Below are 13,414 nucleotides of genomic sequence, written 5' to 3'. Positions count from 1 at the left end.
ATATATGCATCAAATCCAGAAGAGGCCGTCATAAATCATACGGTTCATCCATAGACACCAATGATTCAACACCCCCATGCAGCTCAGATATATGCATCTAATCCAGAAAAGGCCGTCATGAATCATAAGGTCATCATCCTGAAGAGATTTAGCAGAGGAGAGCAGCGGTAAGATCTCGGGTTTTCGGGGAAGACGGGAGGTGGAGTGACTGCGCGGCAGCGGGTGCCTGCCTGGGGCTGCGAGACCGCCGCCAACAGCAAAATGCTTGCTCTCCCAACGCAAGCGACCCCATCACATTTAAGAGGCCAGCCTGAGGGGCAGAGACTGCCCAAATGAAATATGGGGGCCTGAGGGGCTGAAATAAACAGCGGGGGGAACGATTGCGGCTAGCCTGACTCCAATATGGAGCCCAGAAGAGATTTGCCTGACCTAAATATGGCTCCTGCTATACACCAAAGCAGCATGCTGAACTGAACCTGGTTGCCCCTTCGGGTTCCTACATTCAGGATTACTGGAGGGGGGAGGGAGCTTTAAGGTTGCCGTCCACCAACGGAAAGTATGGATACCTACCTTGGCCCTCGCAGGAGCTGATCCTAGTCCTTAGAATTGGGGAGGGGCACAAGCTTATCCCTCTTTGAAATAGTAGTTATTTCCTCCAGGAAGTGGTGAAATGACTAGTAGGAGGGAACAATGCAGGTGAAGCGACATGATTAAAAAGTGTGGGCTCCTCCATATGCGGAGGGAAGGAAGAAGTGAAGGAGTTGTTTCCACCTCTCCTCTCACCACTCTTGACCGGGGGGGAGATGGAGAACATTGCGGACCGAGCTTCCCAGTAACACCAGGACCAGTGTTTTCCATTGGAACTATGACGAGTCCTACTGGGCTGATACCATAACTGTTTTTTACCTACTGCGGAGCCCGAGCAACCTTGGCCGATGCCCGGAGGAGCTGTCCTATGCAGCTTTTGAGGAGTCGGACTCTGGTTCAACCCCTCAGCCATCACCTACCCAGCCGGACATCTGACATTGTTTTTCTGCGTCTCCCTGCTATGTTTCCTTCCCTCCCCCGCCTCCTCCCAGCTCCACCAGCCCATCTCTGGACTCTAGACTCTTGGTCCCTTCCTGATTCTCATCTTTATCTGACGGAGTCTGAAATGTATGACCTCGGACTTATGTCTCGCCTCTTTCTCCGCTGCTGACTCCCTCCCGTGGACTCCCTGCTCTCCCTGGCCTTTCTCATTTTTGTAACTAGTAACACATTGTTTCCTTATGTTAGCGCTAGACCTAGTTTTTTGGCCCATGCCCAGTGGAGCTACCTGATAGCTATAGAGGAGATGGCCCCCTTGGCCGTCACCTACCAAGCCAGACTTTGGGCAGAATTTCCTTCATCTCGCCTTCGCCTTCTCCCTCCCACTCCTTTACCATACCCTCTTTCCCCCTCTATGCTCAATTTTCTCGTCCCCTTCTTAATGGTTTTCCATTGAGACCTAGCCATTTGACCGATGCCCGGTGGAGCTACCTAATAGCTATGGAGGAGATGGGCTGTGGACTTCCACCTCTGCCGTCACCTACCCAGCCGGACTTTGGGCAGACTCTCCCTTGTCTCTCCATCCTATTTTCCTCCTACCCATTTACCCTACCCCCACTCCCTTCTAAACTCCTTTTATCTCGTCTTTACGGTCTTGAAATGTTTTTCTAGTAACTGATGTAACTGGTAACTGATGTCATTTTGTAACTTTTTGGAACCTTATGTAAAGCGCTCTGATACCTCACGGTCTAGCCAGCGCTATATAAAACCCAAATAAATAAATAAATACAACACCCCCATGCAGCTCAGATATATGCATCTTATCCAGAAAAGGCCGTCATAAATCATAAGGTTCATCCATAGATACCAATGTTGCAACACCCCCTTGCAGCTCAGATACATGCATCTAATCCAGAAAAGGCAGTCATAAATCATAAGGTCCATCCATTGATACCAATGTTACAACATTCTCCGGAGCTCCAGATATATGCATCTAATCCAGAAAGGCTGTCATAAATCATACGTTTCATCCATAGATACCAATTGTTAGAAATGGGATCCCTGGCTGGCCAGGGCTTGCGCCAAAGTCAGTCAGAGACCACCACTTCCACTGCAGGGCAAGGGAGTTACACGCCAAGATAACCCCTGCTCACCCCCTTGGTAACGTAGCACGAGCAGTAAGGCTAAACTCGGAGGCAATGTGAGTTAAGTGTTTGCGCATGCACCCCCAGCAACAACACCCAAGGCCCACCACAAAGGAAACTCCACACAAGGTTATATATAAAAATAGCCTTTGTATTATACCAAAACACATTAGATAAGAACACACACTTTACAATGTGCCAACAGGCACAGGCAGAATTTACAGGGGATATGTACAAGACAGGGCCACATGGACCACTGTCAGGAATCAGCACTTTTGGACTTAGAAATACTGTTAGAATTAGCACTTAGAACATAGAATATAATCACTTTAGCACACAACCAGTAACTACTGGTACCAGGTAAGTACCACCTACGCAACCCTAACCACCTTAGGAAAATATTGCGCAGCGAACCAGGACCTCCCTAGCAACACCTGTACTAGGAGAAAACAACCACCTAAGTATCACCATACATTTAGGGGTATAAGCAAGGACACATAACACATGATGCATGAACATTCAGAGGTATAGGGAAGGAAAACACATGATGCATAAACATACATTCAGCGGGGTAAGAACAAGGCACATGACGCATAAAAACACATTCAGAGGTGCAGCACAGGAGAACACATGATGTATAACCAACACATTCAGAGGTGTAAGAACAAGGCACATGACGCATAAAAACACATTTAGAGGTGCAGGAAAACACAATTGCGCAAAACTGACAATAGTCACTACCTGTGACTGCCCTAGGCCCTCTGGCCTTGTTGGGGCTAGGACGCCCAGTGTCCCAATGTCAGGGGGCCTAAACGGAGCAGCAGCCCACTAAGTGCTGGGCAGCTGGAAGACAATGATGGGGCCAACGCTGGAGCCTCGCAGGCTCTGGACAACTGACTGGGCCCCCAAGAGCCTCTCTGGGCTCTAAACACAATGTGGGCTGTGAGCCTCTCTGGGCACTAAAACAACAATGGGGCCCTGGAGCCTCGGGGCTCCTAATTACAAATGCCCCCGGGGAGCCTTCGCAGCTCTCAATACAGAAATGCCCCCACGAGCCTCTCGCCGGCTCTACAACCAAATGCGGGGTCGTTGGAGCCCCCCTCTAAATGTAAATAAATGTAAATGTGGGATACTTGTAAAGCGCACTGTTACTCTACCCGAATGTCCTTGCGCTGTAGACCGCTGGGGAACCCGTCCTGGTTTTCCCTGTGAGATGGTCACTTTCTGGGTATCTCCAGGGTGAAACCAGGCATCCCCGGCGTCTGTGGGGGGCCGTTGTAGAGATGAGGCAAGCTTAATGCCCAGAGTTACCGAGTGTGTTCCCTGGTTAGAGTAGGCACTGAGGCGAGAATTATCGAGTCCGTTGACCCTGGTCCAAGACCCTGCCGCGTCGGGAATTGAACCCTGGTCCCGGGCCGTTCTCTGCTTACAGGTCTGCCGCCTCTAACTAGTGAGCCACAGCTCTCTCTAGGGACTCGGAATTAGCCACTGTGCCCAGAGCCTCTCGTGGGCTTTGGCCAAAGGTGCGGCAACTTTGGGGGTGGGGGGCCCGCGGCCAATTGGGGAGACTCTCCGGCAATGAGGAACTAGTGGAGCCTCTCAGGCTCCCAACAGAGGCTCGCGCTGGAGGGGAGGGGCGGGCACCGGTAATGTGCCCCGACGCCCTCCTCTTCGGCAATGGACACTCACCGGCTCTCGCGGCGGCTGCTCTGGTGCCGCGGGCGGGGCTCCTCTCCTCCGGGGCCTCGCTGGAGGCCTCTCCTCTGGCGGTGCACTCCGGGGCTCTCTCTCGCTCCCGGCAGCCCCGGGGGAAGCTACCGAGACTTCCTGTTGTCTCGCGGTCCCGCCCCCGGCCGGCCTGACTTCCTGTGCTGAGGGCCGCCAATGGCAGTGCGGCCCTCGGCAGGAAGGCGGGCACAGCGCCTGGGCCGGCGGCGGTGATTTCAACCCGGCAAAGGAGGGGTGGGCTCCATCGATTAAGGAGTAGCAGCAATAAATCGAGATGGGCACTCGATAAAATCAGTAATCCTGGGCAAATGCCGGGTGGGCACCGGCTTGGACAATTAAAGCGCTCCCAAGCGCTATAACAGCAATTAAAAGTGCTTCCCGGTGCTTATAGGGGAATACAGCGCTCCCAAGTGCTATAACAAAGAGGAAGCGCTTCCAGGCGCTTAGAGGAATACCAGTCCAGCAAAAAGGTCCTCCTAGCAGAGCAAGGCAGGGGGGGGGCAAGGCTGGGCCAGGGGCCATCTCACTGGGCCCTCAAGGCAGGAAGGCAGTCCCAAGTGGCGGTTCCTCCTGCCCCCAGCAGCAGCAGCCCCCTCTCAGATAGGATCCTGGAAAAGAACAACTTGCAAGGGGACACAGCCCCTTTTTATACAGTTAAACCCTTTGTCTGAGGTGCAGGGTGGGGGAGAAACCAGTCGCAGCTGGTTTTGGAGCACCCTTGATGTGCTCAACCACCCTTTCTATTCACTAGGGAGGCTAGGGTCATTAGACGCACCACAGGGGGCGGAGCCAGCATTGTGTGGGGAAACCCCAGCCCTATTCAGGACCCAGGTGCACCACTCCCTCACATCACACATGCTAATCTCAACACTCACCACCGGGCAGACCCATCATGACTCATGGAGCCTGGCACCCCAGCCAGCTCCAGCCAATCACACGCCAGCACCTTTACAGCACACGCACAGCTATGTCTAGAAGTGGCACTTCCACACTAGACACATACACGCCGCATACATCATTGCGCAGCATTCAATCACACGAGTCCGCACATACCAGACTAGAGCCTGCAAACCCCACACATCAGGAACTACCAGGGACACATACATTCCCCATGCATTCCTATGGGAGGGCAGGACAACCTCACTCCACGCACTCAGAGTGCGCACGCACTTTCCACTGGGACACAGTGAAAGTGCGCAGAAACCAAAAATCACCATCCCCAGGTCACCATTAAAAGCAAAAAGTTTTAGGGTTGAACCTGCCAGAAGGGACAAGTCCAACACCAATGTTAAAACACCCCCATGCAGCTCAGATATATGCATCTTATCCTAAAAAGGTTGTCATGAATCACAAGGTTCATCCACAGATACCAATGTTACAACACCCCCATGCAGCTCAGATATAAGCATCTAATCCAGAAAAGGCTGTCATAAATCATACGGTTCATCCATAGATACCAATGTTACAACACCCCCATGCAGCTCAGATATATGCATCTAATCCATAAAAGGCCGTCATAAACCATAAAGTTCATCCATAGATACCAATGTTACAACACCCCCATGCAGCTCAGATATATGCATCTAATCCAGAAAAGGCCGTCATAAACCATAAGGTTCATCCATAGATACCAATGTTACAACAACCCCATGCAGCTCAGATATATGCATCTAATCCAGCAAAAGGCCGTCATAAACCATAAGGTTCATCCATAGATACCAATGTTACAACACCCCCATGCAGCTCAGATATATGCATCTAATCCAGAAAAGGCCGTCATAAACCATAAGGTTCATCCATAGATACCAATGTTACAACACCCCCATGCAGCTCAGATATATGCATCTAGTCCAGAAAAGGCAGTCATAAACCATAAGTTTCATCCATAGATACCAATGTTACAACACCCCCATGCAGCTCAGATATATGCATCTAATCCAGAAAAGGCTGTCATAAATCATAAGGTTCATCCATAGATCCTAAATTACCAAGATGGCCGCCGACTGAGAGGAGCTCACCTAGGAGGCTCCAGCCTTGGGATAAACTTTTCTGTTTTAAATCCCTTCCTAGCCTAGCCTTTCACCACCATCGCCTGCCGATTCTTCTTGCCATTGGTCTGGAGATCTCAGTGCCCACGACGAGTAGCTGTGGGCCCTTTGAAGAACCATCGGCGGTTGTGGAGGTCGAGTGGTTCCTGATTCAAGGCTGCATCTCATCTCACAGCGTGAGGAGCGGAGCGAGCGTCCCACAAACCGGCGGCAGCACTTGGAATCTCCGTTCCTGTCTCTCGCTGCGCCCACCATGTCTCCTGGCCGCTGCTGAGGTCATCATCCCGAAGAGATTTAGCAGAGGAGAGCAGCGGTGAGATCTCGGGTTTGCGGGGAAGACGGGAGGCGGAAAGACTACGCGGCTGCGGGTGCCTGCCTGGGGCCGCGAGACCGCCGCCAACAGCAGAAAGCTTGCTCTCCCAACGCAAGTGACCCCCTCACATTTAAGAGGCCAGCCTGAGGGTCTGATACTGCACAAATGAAACGTGGGGGCCTGGAATAAACAGCAGGGGGAATAATTGCGGCTTGCCTGACTCCAATATGGCGCCCAGAAGAGATTTGCCTGACCTAAATATGGTGCCTGCCATACAGCAAAGCAGCATGCAGAACTGAACCTGGGTGCCCCTTCGGGTTCCTACATTCAGGATGATTGGAGGGGGAGGGAGCTTTAAGGTCGCCGTCCCCCAACGGAAAGTATGGATACCTACCTTGGCCCTCGCAGGTGCTGAACCTAGTCCTTAGAATTGGGGAGGGGCACAAGCTTATCCCTCTTTGAAATAGTAGCTATTTCCTCCAGGAAGTGGTGAAATGACTAGTAGGAGGGAACAATGCAGGTGAAGCGACATGATTAAAAAGTGTGGGCTCCTCCATATGCGGAGGAAAGAAGTGAAGGAGTTGCTTCTACCTCTCCTCTCACCACTCTTGACCAGGGGGGGAGATGGAGGACATTGCGGACGGAGCTTCCCATTAACACCAGGACCAGTGTTTTCCATTGGAACTATGTTGAGGCCTACTGGGCGGATACTATAACTGTTTTTTACTTACTGCGGAGCCCGAGCAACCTTGGCCGATGCCCGGTGGAGCTGTCCTATGCAGCTATTGAGGAGTCGGACCTTGGTTCAACCCCTCAGCCATCACCTACCCAGCCGGACATCTGACATTGTTTTTCTGCGTCTCCCTGATATGTTTCCTTACCTCCCCCGCCTCCTCCCAGCTCCACCAGCCCATCTCTGGACTCTAGACTTTTGATCCCTTCCTGATTCTCATCTTTATCTGACGGAGTCCGAAATGTATGACCTCGGACTTATGTCTCGCCTCTTTCTCCACTGCTGACTCCCTCCCGTGGACTCCCTGCTCTCCCTGGCCTTTATTATTTTTGTAACTAGTAAAACATTGTTTCCTTATGTTAGCGCTAGACCTAGTTTTTTGGCCCATGCCCAGTGGAGCTACCTGTTAGCTATAGAGGAGATGGTCCCCTTGGCCGCCACCTACCAAGCCGGACTTTGGGAAGACTTTCCTTCATATCGCCTTCACCTTCACTTTACCATACCCTCTTTCCCCCTATATGCTCCATTTTCTCGTCCCCTTCTTAATGTTTTTCCGTTGAGACCTAGCCATTTGGCCGATGCCCGGTGGAGCTACCTGATAGCTATAGAGGAGATGGGCTGTGGACTTCCACCTCTGCCGTCACCTACCCAGCCGGACTTTGGGCAGACTCTCCCTTGTCTCTCCATCCTATTTCCATCCTACCCATTTACCCTACCCCCACTCCCTTCTAAACTCCTTTTATCTCGTCTTTACGGTTTTGAAATGTTTTTCTAGCAACTGATGTAAATGGTAACTGATATCATTTTGTAACTTTTTGGAACCTTATGTAAAGCGCTCTGATACCTCCAGGTCTAGCCAGCGCTATATAAAACCCAAATAAATAAAACAATACAACACCCTCATGCAGCTCAGATAAATGCAGCTTATCCAGAAAAGGCCGTCATAAATCACAAGGTTCATTCATAGATACCAATGTTACAACACCCCCTTGCAGCTCGGATATATGCATCTAATCCAGAAAGGCTGTCATAAATCATACGGTTCATCCATATACACCAATGTTACAACACTCACATGCAGCTCGGATATATGCATCTAATCCAGAAAAGGCCGTTATAAACCATAAGGTTCATCCATAGACACCAATGTTACAACACCCCCATGCAGCTCAGATATATGCATCTAATCCAGAAAAGGCCGTTATAAACCATAAGGTTCATCCAAAGACACCAATGTTACAACACCCCCATGCAGCTCAGATATATGCATCTAATCCAGAAAAGGCCGTCATAAACCATAAGGTTCATCCATAGATAACAATGTTACAACACCCCCTTGCAACTCAGATATATGCATGTAATCCAGAAAAGGCCGTCATAAACCGTAAGGTTCATCCATAGATACCAATGTTACAACACCCCCTTGCAACTCAGATATATGCATCTAATCCAGAAAAGGCCGTCATAAACCATAAGTTTCATCCATAGATACCAATGTTACAACGCCCGCTTGCAACTCAGATATATGCATCTAATTCAGAAACTGTCTTCCTAAACCATAAGGTTCATCCATAGATACCAATGTTATAACACCCCCATGCAGCTCAGATATATGCATCTAATCCAGAAAAGGCTGTCATAAACCGAAAGGTTCATCCATAGATACCAATGTTATAACACTCCCATGCGGCTCAGATATATGCATCTAATCCAGAAAAGGTCGTCATAAATCACAAGGTTCATCCATAGATACCATTGTTGCAACACCCCCTTGCAACTCAGATATACGCATCTAATCCAGAAAAGGCCGTCATAAATCATAAGGTTCCTCCATTGATACCAATGTTACAACATCCTCCGGAGCTCCAGATATATGCATCTAATCCAGAAAAGGCCGTCCGTCATAGTGCGCTGGAGAATTGAGATGTGGAGAAAAGGGGAAGTGGTGTGTGAATTGAAGGTTATTCGCCATGAGAGGAAAAGGGGTGTAACCAGCATAGCTTCCCTAGGGGCGATGCCACAGCCAATGCAGATAATGGGTGAGAGTGAATCAGGGCCAGGTATTGGACTATTCTGCTACATGAGGGCAGAGTATGACCTCGTGTTGTGTACCGTAGAACATGTGTCTGCACCTCTATGAGTGTTCTGGGTCAGTCCTCTTCGGTAGAAATGTCCTAAGATAGTTGGATTAACCGCTGCCCCATCTATATTTAGGCAGTCCCTCAGAATCAGGTCCAATGCTTGTGTGTGGTCAGCGCTCCAGAGCCCTTTCCGCGCCTCAATGTTGGGTGCTGCCCCCTTTCAAGCAGCCCCCTTTGCCCCACCTCCCTACCCCATCCCTGCAGCGTAGGTCCTTTGGGAGATTTACAAAAGTGCAAAACAAGATAAATAGGCAGGTTGCGGGGGCCCTGTTGATACCGCAGCCCGTGGCAGTATTAATGTAGTTCACCTCTGGGTCCCTAGAAGAAGTAAGGACTGGGCACCCCCATACCATATGCAAAAAGTCCTGCCCCAGTTTCCCGGCAACAGGTGAATGCCGCCTGTGTCCCTGTGAACATAAGACCAATGCGTTTCGGTGTAGGATACGCTCTATGAATGTAGTCGATTTGTATTAATCAGAACGTGCTTAGGATTTTGTGCCAGTTCCCTTCCATGAGTACTTGCCCCATATCTTAGGATCATCAGTCTGTCAAGTCACTCAGTTCATTTTGTGTCTGTGCCAACAGCGCCTTATAGATAAGGGTGATTTCATGCAACTGGCCGGTAAAAGAACACATCGCGCCCAGGTCTAAGTGGCCCCAAGGTTGCAATTGTACTTTATAGCAATTACTACCCTTTATGAGGAGTTGAAGCGCTTTTCAGCGAGTAACACATTACTCTGGAATACAAAGGATTGTTGGTAGAGTCGTATAGGGAAATGTGTGTTAACCTGAGCGGTGGACATGGGAGTCTGTTAGTTTGATTGAATAGGATAAGGGAGCGACACAGGAGGGAAGAGTCTAGATAGTGTTATTTGGGAGAGCTTAATAGTTTGATGAGGTTTGGGGTGATTGAAAAAAATAACACAGAACTGTTATCTAAACATATATTATTCTGTTGATTTGGTACTTGATTCCTAACATTTATAACATCAAAACATCACAAATTCATGACCACAATATCTATAATCCGTTCAACCCAAATCATTGGGAGTTGGCATTAATCATGCAACGGAGTCATGTGCTTTAAGATGGGAAACTTTGTGATATATTTGTATTCCTTTCGCAGATACAGATACATATACATGTTCAGTGCAGCCAGCGCGTTTCGTCCTACAAGGACTTCATCAGGGTGGTGAATAGTAATCTACTTCCAAATGTTATTTGTAACTGGAAAAATCACCTTGCGCTCTTTGGAACCAAATCATTGAAAAATCATATAAGAGAGAATCTTCAGAAATATTAGGCTTCAATACATATATGTGTGCCCTCCTTTGTCTGAGGGAAAAGCGATTTCTTTTCAAGAAATCTCAAGACGAATTTTCATACCCATCGAGTAAAGGGAACAACAACCTCTATCTACCGAAGTCAGGATGAGATTTGGGGTGATTAAAGGAGGGAAGAGTCTAAAAAGGGTCATAGTAGTAAGATGAGGTTTGAGTTGAGTAAGGGAAGGATAGAGGAGTCAAGAAAGGAACTTAGGGCAATTATTGTAGTAGAATGAGGTTTGGGATAAGTCAGACAGTCAAGGTAGAGGATATATTGAGAGAGGTATAGAGTGAGACAGAGTAGTGCACTGGAGGAAGTTGAAGGCTTTTTTTCTATCTTTCTTTTTAGTTAGGAGTAAAGTAATAAATATATAGATACACAACTACATAGAAAGGAGGGCATACATGTATAAGGAAAATAATAAGGTGATATAAAATTGCATTGCATAAAGTTCCATATGTGCAAGTATGGACAGATAATCAGAAATTCAGACGTTCCGGTGTTTCTGAAAGTAAAAGCTAATTCACTTCAGTATTTTATTTTTATGTTTTCCTCAATATTTTAACCCCTTGCGTGCGTCTGTCGGCCAACGGCCGTCGCCCGCACTACCTTCGTTGTGCTACGCACGTCCGTTGGCTGACGCGGTCCCACCCACTCATAAAACCCACCGCAGGGGAATTGCCGCCGCGGTAAACGGGTTAAGTGTGAAGCACTCATAGATACAATTGGTCTGATAATATTTACATATAAATACAATAAACAGGCACCCATTAGCATCTAATCAAGCAACTTATATGAAGTCTATGCAGTGACATATATACATGTTAAGGATAAAATAATGCAGCATGTTCACAGCATTTCAACCAGGTCTTGCTGAACCCAGAGGAGGGTGCCTCCTTATTTAGATGCAGGTGGACTCATGTAAATATGCTTTTAGTTTCAAAGAAACAGCACGGAGCACTCACAGGGTAATAAATTTCCTGTTTACTTCAGGCAGACACGTTTCGACATGTTGTCTTTCTCAATGCTTGTTTTCAAGTGAAGTCGACACCATTATGTTAATTTATATATTTCAAAAATCACCTACATCTGCTACCATGCTACCAGTGGAGTAGTGTGGCTCACTGGTTAGAGGCGGCAGGCCCGAGAGCAGAAGTCGGCCCGGGACCAGGGTTCAATTCCCGACGCGGCAGGGTCGTGGACCTTGGTCAGCGGACTCGATAATTCTCGCTTCAGTGCTTACTCTAATCAGGGGTTCCACTCGCCAACTCTGGGCATTAGCTTGCCTAATCTCCACAACGGCCCCATCAATTCAGGGGATGCCTGGCTCCACCTTGGGGACTCCCAGCAAGGGACAATCTCACAGGGAAAGCCAGGACGGGTTCCCCAGAGTTATACAGCGCCAGGAGACCTATGGACGGGTAGCAGTGCGCTTTACAAGCTCAAAAACATTTACATTTACAACATTTACCATTGGAGGATTCAGAACATGGCAAGAAAAAGGGTAATGGTCCCACCCCAGTCCCGATACTTTGTGCCTTGAAAAGAAAGCACCTAGCTCATCGCATTGAACTTGAGAGAGAGTGAAACGGTTTGGGCTTTATTCTCAGGGTCAGAAAGTGTTTCAAGTACTTAAAATAAAGTTTTCAAGCAGTTTGGGCTGCACAACTTCTGTCAGAGAAGGAGGAGGTTCTAGCCAAGTAGCAGCTTTTATGGTATTCTTTTATGACCATCTTATATTTTGCTTTAATACCAGTGCAGTAGGATTTTCGCCACATTCTCTCCAGAGATGTACAATTCGGTTTGCTATTCCATAGTGTATCTTTGAACCAGAGGGCCGGTGCAATGGTTCTATGATGATTTTTGGTTATGATCAGAATAAGGGAATCAAGCAGCAATCTAATCCACCTATCAATGATAGACGCGTCAGAACAAACAGAATTATGTAGCCTTGGATGGTTGGACTCTAGGTTGGAGTTCAAGGCAGACATATTGAGCTTCGACCTTTATGAAAATGTCACACATAGGCAATCTGAAACCTTGGCAGCTATGAGAGGGTGGTGTGGGCCTGTTGGATAGAAGGGGTGGTGGGGGAGACTTCCTTCTCTATCTCTGTACCTCCCCCTGCTGAGCTGCAAACCAGAGCTGGTGAGGAATTCCTTCTGCTCCTCTGCCTCTCCCCTCCTGTACCTCTCGCGTCTGCTGAGTTGTAACTCAGGGCTGGTGGTATCTTCCTCTGATTCTCTTCTTCTCCCTGGTTATCCCCCAGTACCTCTCTTCCCTCTGTACCTCTGTGTTAGGCTGGCGGTACCCTTCTCTAATTCTTTTCTTCTCCTCCCTGTCTCTCCTCATCCCTAAGTACCTCCCCTCTCTATGTGTACCTCTTGCTGAAAGGTTGTAACTGGGGCTGGCGCCACCTTCCTCGGATTCTCTCCTCCTCCCCTGTACCTCTGCTCTCCCTATAGTCCCTCTTCTCTCTGTACCTCTGGGTCAGGGCTGGAGTGGCCTACCTCTGCCTCCTCCTCTCTTCCCAGGGTCCCTCCATCCCCCTCTGAGGGTCATTCAGGATCTTTGTAGAATAATAGGGGGTTCTTCAGGTTCTCACTGATTCTCCCAGCCTCAAGAGCTGCTCAATAAACAAAGTGAAGCGCCGGGTCCTTACCGGCCCCGCCCGCGGCCTGCAACGACTGCAGCAGCAGAAGGGCCTCCACCAGACAGGACAACACACCTCTGAGCATGCGCAGATATTACTCCGCCATTCATAATACGCGTTTCAGCCACTGAACATGCGCAGATCAGAGGCACCTGCACATTATAAGTATCTTAGTCTGCGAGCATGCGCAGACCTGCATTCCTGAGGTTGTTTCCCAGCTGCGAGGCTTGTGCTGAGGCTCTCATGGCCAGCACCAGTGTCAACTCACACCAGCAGCGGGCGGAGCAGCAGACCGGGGCCG

General features: G+C 48.9%; 1 protein-coding gene across 1 annotated transcript in view; it reads right to left on the bottom strand.

The window, feature by feature from the left end:
• The window catches only part of LOC144764105 (uncharacterized), a 117,569-nt gene extending 104,364 nt beyond the window's left edge, over positions 1–13,205 (bottom strand). The window contains exon 1 of the mRNA XM_078650272.1: positions 13,123–13,205. The gene's annotated coding sequence lies outside the window, so the exon portion shown is untranslated. The remainder of the gene's footprint in view (positions 1–13,122) is intronic.
• Positions 13,206–13,414: the final 209 nt, after the last annotated feature.

Source organism: Lissotriton helveticus, chromosome 6, assembly GCF_964261635.1.
Source record: "Lissotriton helveticus chromosome 6, aLisHel1.1, whole genome shotgun sequence".
Classification (NCBI taxonomy): Eukaryota; Metazoa; Chordata; class Amphibia; order Caudata; family Salamandridae; genus Lissotriton; species Lissotriton helveticus.
This window is presented reverse-complemented; position numbering and strand designations above follow the sequence as displayed.